The sequence below is a fragment of the Calliopsis andreniformis genome, unplaced genomic scaffold, assembly GCF_051401765.1.
Source record: "Calliopsis andreniformis isolate RMS-2024a unplaced genomic scaffold, iyCalAndr_principal scaffold0304, whole genome shotgun sequence".
NCBI lineage: Eukaryota > Metazoa > Arthropoda > Insecta > Hymenoptera > Andrenidae > Calliopsis > Calliopsis andreniformis.
In genome coordinates, this window is record NW_027480713.1 from 100813 (window position 1) to 113951 (window position 13139).

A 13139-nucleotide genomic window follows, 5' to 3' on the forward strand; every position below is an offset into this window, starting at 1 on the left:
ACCTTTATCCTCCTTGGATATTTCATTAATAGAAGTTTAGATATACTCGCGCATCGTGGCCGAGCTTCCTTTTCACAGCCGCTCTGTTATCGCGACCACACTACCATTTCGCACTGTCTCGGCACATTTAATTCACAGACAGAGTAGTGGCTCGGACTAGACGTTAGAACGCATAGAAGTATATTTTTCTCTATAAAAATACCTCCCATGACTAACCTGTGGGGTGATTGTTTATGTGACGGACGGAGTTACGAATTCTGTTCGTAAGAGAAGCGATACGAACGAACGGAGTTACGGACTGCGCCCGTAACATCTTTTAATTTCACTTTTCTTAAAACATCAATTTTGATGTATATATATTCAACTTATTCTTTTCAATATGTTTTAATACATTAATAGAGTTTTATTTATTTGCTTAGTATGTACTATTTCACAAGATTTAAGGTTTTACTGGTAGTATTTGAAGAGTACGTTTTGTTATGTTTTCTTATTAATATTATTCAAGATTATCTATTATTATTATTTCAAAATGTAATACTTTATTTTATAATGAATACAAAAATTATGTTTTTGTTATGTTTTATTTAAAATTAATTTCATTTTAGAAAGTGGGATGACATGACTATTGGCGAACCACCCATTATAATAAAAAAAGGGTAACGCGCCATGATAAATACCCCTAGGGTGGTGAGGAAATCTTTCACAATTACAATACAATATATCCTCTAACACGATTTTATAATTAACTGCATAATTGTTCCTTTCAATATCTAATTATGCTAATCTCTTTAGCCTGTTTCACCTGTTCACATAACCTATTTGGCTCCGTACCAATAATTTTGTCTATTCCACGTCTCTCTATTAACTTATACATACCTTTATGAATTTTTAAATTCTTCAGGTTGATTCAAAGATAGTTTTATCTTGTTTCACACTTATATTTTCTTGAAATCTCTGTAAATATTTCAAATATAATGCACCACAACACCAAACACTTTCCTAATTTTATTAAATCTAATACTATATATGAGTGCATTCCTTGAAATGTTCTTTCACGAATTACATCTCGTCATCATTGTGCTATAGTAAATAATATAGTAATTAATGATATAAATAGAATTCAATTAATTTTAAATTGAAAAATTATAATAGCTCTTATTAATAAATTTATTAAATTAATAGATAATATTATTGGTCAAGGCCTGGGTGTTACTAGATGAAATGGATGATTTTTCATTTGTTTTAGTGTTTATTTAAGATAAACAATTTTTTTTTAATTTAATGATTTTAATGATTAGATTCATTAAAGTATAGAAGTCTAAGAATGGAAATTACATACGATTGAATAAATAAAACTGAGATTTCTAGAATAAATAATATATTTTGAATAATGATTATAAATGGAATAATAATTAATCAGGAACTTTCTATTGACGATCCTAGTAAAGTTAAAAGTAAATATCCTGCTAATATATTAGCTGTTAGTCGAATTGATAATGCTCATGGACGAATAATGTTTCTGATTGTTTCAATTAATACTATAAAATTTATTAATATTAAAGGTGTATTTAGTGGTACTAAATGAATTAATATCTTTTCTGAATTTATAGTTCAACCGTAAAATATATATGTTAATCATATTGATATTGTTAATGATAAATTAATTGATAAGTGACTTGTAGGAGTGAAAGTATATGGTATTAATCCTATTAAATTATAAAGTATAATTATTATTAGTATTCTTAAGAAAATAATTATATTAAATATATATTTGTAACTAATTAGTAATTTAAATTCATTGTAAATTATTATTATAAGTTTAATTCATAATATATTTAAACGAGAGAGAATAAATCAATATATTATTGGTATCATTATTAATGGTAGTAATAAACTAATTCAATTTATTATAAGTATAATATATGTAGATGGGTCGAAAATTGATAATAGGTTTATCATATTCACTTTCATAAATTTTTATTCTTATTTTTTAATATTTTCTTTTTATTTTTATATGGAGAAAAATTAATAAATAAATAATGAAGATTAATGATTATAATGTAAATAATTCTTAATGTGAAAAATAGAAGAATTGATCATAATATTGGTTTTATCTGTGGTATAAAAAAATATTTAAATATTGGCCATTAGAAGTATATCGAATTTATACTATAATATGGTTTAAGAGACCAATTCTTTCATTTCAGACATCTAATGATTAAATTATTATTGTTAAATAAAATATAAATAAAAAATATTAAAAAATTAATAATTTTAAATTGACAATTTAATGTTATATGTTTAACTAATTTTTTATCTTAGGATTTTATAAAGTTATTATTCTAAGTAATCAATTTCCAAAATCATTTATTGATGTTTATTCTACTACGATAGGTATAAATCTATGATTTGTTCCACAAATTTCTGAACATTGGCCAAAAAATAATCCTGGTCGGTATGTAAATAATATTATTTGATTAAGTCGTCCTGGAGTTGCATCTATTTTTATTCCTAAGGATGGAATTGTTCATGAGTGAATTACATCAACAGATGTTGTAATTAAAGGAATTGGGGTTTTAAATGGAATAATAATTCGATTATCTACATCTAATAGTCGAAATAATCTTAAATTTGAATAATCATTGATTATAAAAGAATCATAATTTAAATAAAATTCTGGATATTCATATCTTCAATATCATTGATGACCAATAGCTTTAATTGTAAAATATGAGAATGTCCATATTTCATCAACAAAATAAAGAGTTTTTAATGATGGAAATGCAATAATTATTAATACAATTATTGGAAAAATAGTTCAAATAATTTCAATTAAATTATTTTCTAATAAAAATCGATTTCTAAATTTTCTTAAAATGATATTTATTATTATAAATAATGTTATCGAAATAATTATTGATAATATTATATATAGTAATATTATAAAATACAACTAAATTATCAGCAAAAGGAGAGTTAGGATCTTGAAGTGAAAATATATTTCATGTAGCAATTCTTAATAAATGAAATATATCTTTATATATGAAGCTTAAATTCATCGCACTAATCTGCCATATTAAATTTAATTTTTAATTTATAAATTTTATAAGTTTAAAATTAAATTTTATTTTTTTTATTTTCTTTTTTAAAAATCAAAGGAATTTCATTAAATGAGTGTTCAAATGGGGGATAGTTTTGTAATCATTCGAGTGAATTTTGAAAATATATAAGTAAAATTAATCGTTTTACTATAAATCTTTCTAATATAATAAAAATAAATATTATTATTCTATTAATTGAAATTAATGATCCTAGTGAAGGTAAAAAATTTCAACAGTAATACGCGTCAGGGTAATCTGAATATCGTCGTGGTATTCCTATTAATCCTAAAAAATGTTGAGGGAAGAATGTTATATTTACTCCAATAAATATAAAATAAAATTGAATTTTAAGAAATTTTTTGTTTAGTGTTAAGCCAGTAATTAAAGGATATCAGTGAAATAATCTTGCAATAATTCTAAATACTGCTCCTATTGAAAGTACATAATGAAAATGTCCTACAACATAGTATGTATCATGAAGTAAAATATGAATAGATGAATTTGATAATATAATTCCTGTTAATCCTCCTATTGTAAACAAAAAAATAAATCCCATAGATCATAAAGTTGTTGGATTTGCGTAAGCTTTTGATCCATGGAATGTTGCTAGTCATCTAAAAATTTTAATGCCAGTGGGAATGGCAGTAATTATAGTTGCTGATGTGAAATAAGCGCGAGTATCTACATCTATTCCAACAGTAAATATGTGATGTGCTCATACAATAAATCCTAGAAAACCAATTCCTAGTATTGCGTATACTATTCCTATGTTTCCAAATGTTGCTTTTTTACCTCTTTCGTTTAAAATAATATGTGAGATTAGTCCAAATCCTGGAAGAATTAGAATATAAACTTTTGGATGTCCAAAGAATCAAAATAAGTGTTGGTATAAAATTGGGTCACCCCCTCCTATAGGGTAAAAAAAGAAGAATTTAAATTTCGATCTGATAAAAGTATTGTAATTGCTCCAGCAAGAACAGGTAGTGATAGTAAAAGTAAAATTGCTGTAATTATAACTGATCATGGGAATAAAGGTATTTGATCATATTGTAGCGAATAATTTATTATATTGAAAATTGTCACTAAAAAATTAATAGCCCCTATGATTGATGATACTCCGGCGATATGAAGGGAAAAAATTGTTAGATTGGTAGATGATGATGGGTGGTATATAAATGATGATAATGGAGGGTAAATTGTTCATCCTGTGCCTGATCCTGAATTTAAATAATTTCTTATTAATAATGAAAAAATTGAAGGAGGTAGTAATCAAAATCTTATATTGTTTATTCGTGGAAATGCCATATCTGGAGCTCCAATCATTAAGGGAACTAATCAGTTCCCAAAATCTCCAATTATGAATGGTATAACCATAAAAAAAATTATAACAAAAGCATGAGACGTTACAATTGAATTATAAATCTGATCATTTTTAATTCATGCCCCTGTCTTCTTAATTCTAATCGAATAATAAATCTTATTGATGAACCAATTATTCCTGATCATATAGCGAATATAAAATATAATATGCCAATATTTTTATGATTAGTGGAGTATAATCATTTTTTCATTCACGAAGAAATTAAGATTTATAAAATTAAATTTATATTTTTTATTTTGAAGATTAATAGTTTAAAATTAACTTAAAATCTTTAAATAAAGTATTAGAGTATTATGTCTGATAAAAGGAATAAATTGTAAATTTATTTATGAAAATAAAATTTTCTAATACTATTAATATAATTTCTATAATTTAAACAAAATATTAAATTGCAAATTTAAAAATAAAATATAATTTTTCAGAAATTAGATTTTAAAGTAAATGTATATGATTCTAAATATAATTACTATAATAGTTATAATTAATAAAATTCACATATCTATATATTTGTATTTTAAGAATATATTTGAGTAATTTTTATTGAATAAATTATTATTAATAAAATTTAAATAATTTCAAATTATTAATAGTCTTGATATTACAATAACGATAGATAGGATAAGATTAAAACCATTAAGTTTAATTACTAAGTTCTCTAACACTAATCATTTTAAAGAAAATACTCCTATTGGTGGAATAAATATATATGTTAGTAATAAATAAGAAAATGTAAGTTTTGATTTATTGTTAAAGATTATTATTTCTATTTTATTTTCTAATTTTATATCTATGATTAAATAGATTATATTATATGATAATACTGAATATATGATGAAGTAAAGAATAAAAATATACAAATTTAAATATATTAATGTTATTATTAATGAAGTTTGATAAATTGAAGAAAATGATATTATTAGTATTAAAGAATTTTTATTTAATATTAATAGAGGTGATACAATTAAATTTAGAGTAATTATAATTAATAATTCTTTTATCGGGATTGAATTTATTAAAAGAATAAAAGGAATTAATTTTATGAATGTTATTAATAAGAATGCATTTATGAAATTAATTGATTTAAATATAAAATTAAATCAAGCATTAAATGGAATAATCCCTAATTTTAATGAAGTTCCCATTATTATTAGGATTGATGAGTATACATTAAAATTATTAAATAAAATTCCCGTTAAAATTAGAGATCTTCTAATAAATGAAATAAAAAAATAAAGAACTCTAATTTTCATATTTTTTGAAATAGCTAATGATGATAAAAAAATTAAGTTAGTAATTTCTATAATTAGTCAAATGAAAAATATATTGTTTAATATGAGAGAAAATACTGATAAAAAGATAATTATTATAGATGAAAAATAAGAATAAAAATTTTTTATCATGATTAATTTTTTGTTAAATCTTTATATTTTAGTGTATGAGCATATAAATTTTTAAAGTTTATGGAATTAAAATTATTACTAAATTACTATTACACTAAATACAATCATTATTCTGCCATCCGCTGTATCGGTATCTATCATAAGATCGAAAAACTGCTTACTTGTTCTCAATTTTATGCTTCTCAAATGGATTTCTGCGGCCCTAATTGTCCGATCTGGTTGAGTAGCGTCTCTAACTGAAGCCTAGGTTGTGCGGAACGTAAATATAAACATTATTTTGCTTTCCATTGCATCTGAACCTATCCTATGATCGAAAAACTTCAAATTCATTCCGAATTTTGTGCTTCTGGAGTCAATTTCAGCGGCCCTACTTGTCCGATATGGCTGAGCAGCGGCTCAAACTGCAGCCTGGGTTGTGCGGAACGTAAGTATAAACATTACTTTGCCTTTTATTGCGTCCAAACCTGCCATAGAATGGAAAAACTGCTTATTTATTCTCAATCTTATGATTCTCATGTCGATTTCAGCGGCCCTAATTGTCCGATCTGGTTGAGCAGCGCCTCTAACGGAAGCCTAGGGTGTCAGGAACGTAAATATAACCCTTCTTTTGCTGTCCACTGCATCTGACCCTATCCTAGGATCGAAAAACTGCAAATTCATTCTGAATTTTTTGCTTCTGAAGTCGATTTCTGCGGCCCCAATTGTCCAATTTGGTTGTCCAGCGTCTGAAACTGAAGACTGGGTTGTGCGGTGTTAGGTTATCCATCTAGTCGACCTGTCATTTGTTTGGATTCTGTTATAATGATTTACTAGATTCGTTATTTATGGTTTTTAGCTTTGACAGCGTCTTCAAAGTTTATGCATTTCTTGGTACGTTATTATTTAATTTCACGGTTTACTATTATTTATATTTTAGTTAATTTAGTTGCATTGCTTCCAAAACTCTTCGCACCTCTTTAGATTACATTCACTAGTAAGGACTCTTATTGTACTAATATTGTTGTAATACAATATATCACGTTTATTGTTTTACAATCTCTCTATTTTTAATTAAGTGGAAATTATTATCTATATTTTAATTAGGTTAATATTTCTTTCCTGTTTCAGGTTTGCGTTCGCTTCTGTTAAATTATATTATATTTATCTTCCTGAGGGTTTTACTTTTAATTTGTTACCCATAGATGGTATGTATCTTATTCTTACAGTACAATAGATTATCATATTGTAGTGTTCTCTCTTTCAGTCTTTTGTGTTACTCTTTCATCGGCCTGTCTTTTATTCAGTACTTCTGGACAGAAACTTTGGAAAGCGTTCCATTTATTTTAGTCTGGGATAATTGCATCAATTATCTCATTAGGCTCTCATTGGATATTAATTTCTAGATTGTGCGTTAATTTTTGCCTTTGATCTTTCCATTTCTTACAGTAAAGCAGAGTGGGTTGCGCATCATCTTGTGTTTGACAGCTGTACCAGCAGTGATCCGTTTGGTATTCACCTATTTCTTTTTCGTATATTGGTTGAAGCAACCATGACCTGTAAGTATCTGTGTGGTATAAAAATTTACATACCCGTGCTTTCTTGTGACCCATTTCTCAATATCTCTAATCAGCCTTTTAGTCCAGATTCCTGTGTTAGATTCCTCTCATATATTTTGCCATTCTTTGATTGTATTCTCCTTAGTTAATTTGATTTCTTTTTCCAGGTCTTGTTCATATTTTCCTTTCCCTTGTGTAAGGCTAGATACGTAACTTTCTATTAATTTCTTATTGAATTATTCATCTGTGTATGCTTCTTCGTTATAACGAGGTTTGTGACATCTTAATTTATTATCGTTCCTTGTTACTCTGGCTAAATTTTTAATTTTACTATTTCTAGCATTATCCTTTTCTTTTATTTCATAAAGTTCTTTTCTTACTTTGATCTTTACCAAAATGGGTGGAAATCTTGCTAGTACACAGAAGGCGTTTAATGATTAATGATTAATTTAATTTTATTATAAGATTAATGATTTATTTTATTGATTGAAATAAATATTATTTTAGATAATTATGGACCTTATCTAACTTTACTAGTTACTTCCTTATTAACCTTTGATGTAAGTTTATTTCTTATTATCTATTAGGTTCTATCGTATAAATTACAAACTAATTTTCAATTTGTTGTTCGTTTGAAATCAAAATTCGACACCAACAAAATATTCTGCTATTTTGATATATATTTAATATATATTATCATTTTATTTTATTTTATTTTATTCAAAAAGTAGTTTAATTTAAATATTAATTTTGGAGATTAATGATAATTATCTATTTAATTTTTTTTGAAAATAAAATTATTATGTATTTTGTATAATAAAATATTTTGTGGTTAATTAGTTAAAATTATTATATGATATTTTAAATTTACAAGATTTATGTTTTAGATTAAACTATTTAACTAAAATAATGATTTTATTTTATTGCTTATTCACTTATTTTAATTTTATTAAATTTTATGTTGATTTTCGTTTTTAAGAGTGATTTATTGATAATATTGATTAGTATACAATTTTTTGTAATTTCTATACTATCAATAATCTTTATGTTTGAAATTTATTCTAATGAATGAATTTTCATATATTTTATAGTATTTTCTGTGTGCGATAGAGTTATTGGTTTGAGAATTTTAGTTAATTGTACTTATTTTTATGGGAATCAAAGAATTTCAATATTAAATTTAACATGATAAAAGCTTTTTTAATAATTTTGATATTATTTTTTCTTTATAATTTAAATAAATTTTTAAAATTTACATTTTTATTTTGATGTTTATTAGATTTATATTATTATTCAATTTTAGAAATGAAATATATTGAAACACAATTAGGTTTAATTTTGGCTTTAATTTTTTTTCATTTATATTAGTTATTTTAAATTTATGAATTTTTAATTTGATTTTGTTAATAAATTTATCTAGAATTTGTTTTAATTTAAATTTGATTTTGTTGATTGTTTTATATTTTACATTTTTAACAATAAATTTTTTAATATTTTATTTCTTTTTTGAGGTAAGGTTAATTATTATATGTTTAATTATTGTAAAATGAGGGACAGGTAACATACGATTATTAGCTGGTTATTATCTGATGTTTTATACAATATTTTTTTCATTTCCCTTACTGGTTTTTTTATTAATTATTATTTATTTGAATAATTTAGCGCTAATAAATTTAATAGAAATAATAGATTATAATTTAAATATTTTTATATTTATTTATATATTAAGTTCATTTTTAGTGAAAATTCCTATATTTATATTACATGGATGATTATTAAAAGCTCATGTTGAAGCCCCTGTGTTTGGATCAATAATTTTAGCAGCTATTTTATTAAAATTAGGAACATATGGTTTATTGCGATTTATATATATTTTTTATTCTAATTTTTATTTTGTAAATTTGGTAATTTTAGTATTTAGATTAATTGGGGGGTTAATTGTTTCAATTTTATGTTTACGTCAAATTGATATAAAGATTTTGGTAGCTTATTCTTCAGTAATTCATATAAGAATTTTATTAAGATCTATAATAACTGAAATACTTTTAGGATTTGTAGGTAGTTATATTATTATAATTGCTCATGGATTATGTTCTTCGGGTTTATTTTATTCAGTAAATTTGTGTTATAAATCTTCAGGGAGACGGATTATATTTTTAAATAAGGGGATAATAGCGTTAATGCCTCCAATATCTATATTTTGATTTATATTTTGTACATCTAATATATCTGCTCCTGTTTCATTAAACTTAGTTGGTGAGGTATTTTTGTTAATAATTATTTATTTATGATTCAAATATTTGATTTATTTATTAATTTTTTATTGTTTTCTTAGATTTTGTTATTCATTATATTTATATATTTATGTTCAACATGGAAAAATAAATTTCTTTTTAAAGATTTTTAATGCTAATATTTTAGATTATTATATTTTATTGATGCATTGAATTCCCCTAAATTTTATATTTTTAAATTTAATTATTTTTTCATATTAATTTTAAATATATTTTATTTAAATAGTTTAATTAAAATATTGACTTGTGGTGTCAATGATATATGTATTTATATTTTAAATTATCATAAAAATGTTTTTAATTAGTTTATTCATACTATTTTCTGGAATACTATATCTATTTTTAGGCCTATATTTATATACATCTAAATATGTAATTATTTTAGAATGGGATTTAATAAATTTGTTTTGTATAAAATTTAGAATAATTATTTATTTGGATTTTATTAGATTAATATTTATCGGAGTTGTTTCTATTATTTCCTCATGCGTAATAATTTACAGAATTGAATATATAAGGTCAGATAAAAGAATTTGTCGGTTTTTTTATTTATTAATTTTATTTATTCTATCAATATGTTTAATAATTTTAAGTCCCAGAGTTTTATCAATTTTATTAGGATGGGATGGGCTAGGTTTAATTTCTTTTGGTTTAATTATTTATTATCAAAGATATAGAGCTTTTAATTCTGGAGTTTTAACAATTGTATGTAATCGGGTTGGAGATATTGGATTTTTAATATTGATTGTTTCAAATTCCGCAAATGGGTCGTGAAATTTAATATTTTATGAAATAGATAGATTTATAATATTTTTCATATTTTTAAGCGCTTTAACTAAAAGAGCTCAAATACCCTTTTCTTTATGGTTACCTGCAGCTATAATAGCTCCAACCCTTATTTCTACTTTAGTTCATTCTTCAACCTTAGTTACTGCAGGGGTTTATTTATTAATCCATTATTACAGTTTAGTGTTTACAATAAATAATAACGTTATTTTATTTATCTCAATCTTTACTATATTTATGGCTAGTTCTATTGCTAATTTTGAATATGATTTAAAGAAAATTATTGCCCTATCAACTTTAAGTCAGATAGGATTAATAATAAGAATTTTATCTGTAGGGTTAGTGGATTTAGCCTTCTTTCATTTAGTTATTCATGCTTTATTTAAATCAATAATATTTATATGTGCAGGAAGATTTATTCATAGATCTAATAATAACCAAGATATTCGAAATTTTAATTCTATGAGAATTTTAATACCTTTAAATGGTATAGTTCTATTAATTGGAAAATTAAGTCTATGCGGGTGTTTCTTTTTGTCAGGTTTTCTCTCTAAGGATATAATTATTGAATATTTCTTTATTAATAGAGATATTAGAATTACAATATTTTGTATATTTTATATATCTATGGTGTTTACACTAAGATACTCATTTCGTTTAGTTTTATGAATCTTTTATCCTTTTGAATTTAAAAATGTTACCTACAGAGTATATTATGAATCTTTATACATTAATTTATGTATTTCCTTTTTGTTTATTATAGTTATTTTTATGGGAATACTTATTTTTTATCTAATCTTTAAAGTTTACATTATCTTATTGAATTTTTATGATAAAATATTTATTTTATTTATTTATTTATTACGGATTTATTTTGGTTATTTATTATTTTATTATCCTAATAAACACCCCCAAAAATTTTTATTTAATAAATTTATCTTTTTCCTGAAAGGAATATATTTTTTATCATATTTTTATAAGATTAGGTATACTTTTTTACTTAAATCGATGTATAAAATTAATAATGAAATTGAAAAGGGTCTTTCCGAATCAATTTTGACATTTTGAATGAAAACATTTACAAATTACTTAGTAAAATTTATCAAGTGATTAATTATATATGACACTCTGATGTTTATCCTAAAGCCAAATAAAACTCAACACGAACAACAAACCGCTGATTATTTAATGATACTTATATTTTATATATATTTATCAATATTTATCCTCGTTTATTCATTATTCCTGTTGTTGTATTAAACTTGCACCACTTACTGAACGAAAGAATATAATTTATTGTATTATTACTTATTATTGTATATTGCATTAACTGTAAATAATAGTCAGTTGGAAAGGCGTGCAGACATCTCTTCTAAAAATCGAAAATTAAAAACTTTTTAATAGGAACTAGATTTTCAACGATGTTCTTTTAATTTCACTTTTCTTAAAACATCAATTTTGATGTATATATATTCAACTTATTCTTTTCAATATGTTTTAATACATTAATAGAGTTTTATTTATTTGCTTAGTATGTACTATTTCACAAGATTTAAGGTTTTACTGGTAGTATTTGAAGAGTACGTTTTGTTATGTTTTCTTATTAATATTATTCAAGATTATCTATTATTATTATTTCAAAATGTAATACTTTATTTTATAATGAATACAAAAATTATGTTTTTGTTATGTTTTATTTAAAATTAATTTCATTTTAGAAAGTGGGATGACATGACTATTGGCGAACCACCCATTATAATAAAAAAAGGGTAACGCGCCATGATAAATACCCCTAGGGTGGTGAGGAAATCTTTCACAATTACAATACAATATATCCTCTAACACGATTTTATAATTAACTGCATAATTGTTCCTTTCAATATCTAATTATGCTAATCTCTTTAGCCTGTTTCACCTGTTCACATAACCTATTTGGCTCCGTACCAATAATTTTGTCTATTCCACGTCTCTCTATTAACTTATACATACCTTTATGAATTTTTAAATTCTTCAGGTTGATTCAAAGATAGTTTTATCTTGTTTCACACTTATATTTTCTTGAAATCTCTGTAAATATTTCAAATATAATGCACCACAACACCAAACACTTTCCTAATTTTATTAAATCTAATACTATATATGAGTGCATTCCTTGAAATGTTCTTTCACGAATTACATCTCGTCATCATTGTGCTATAGTAAATAATATAGTAATTAATGATATAAATAGAATTCAATTAATTTTAAATTGAAAAATTATAATAGCTCTTATTAATAAATTTATTAAATTAATAGATAATATTATTGGTCAAGGCCTGGGTGTTACTAGATGAAATGGATGATTTTTCATTTGTTTTAGTGTTTATTTAAGATAAACAATTTTTTTTTAATTTAATGATTTTAATGATTAGATTCATTAAAGTATAGAAGTCTAAGAATGGAAATTACATACGATTGAATAAATAAAACTGAGATTTCTAGAATAAATAATATATTTTGAATAATGATTATAAATGGAATAATAATTAATCAGGAACTTTCTATTGACGATCCTAGTAAAGTTAAAAGTAAATATCCTGCTAATATATTAGCTGTTAGTCGAATTGATAATGCTCATGGACGAATAATGTTTCTGATTGTTT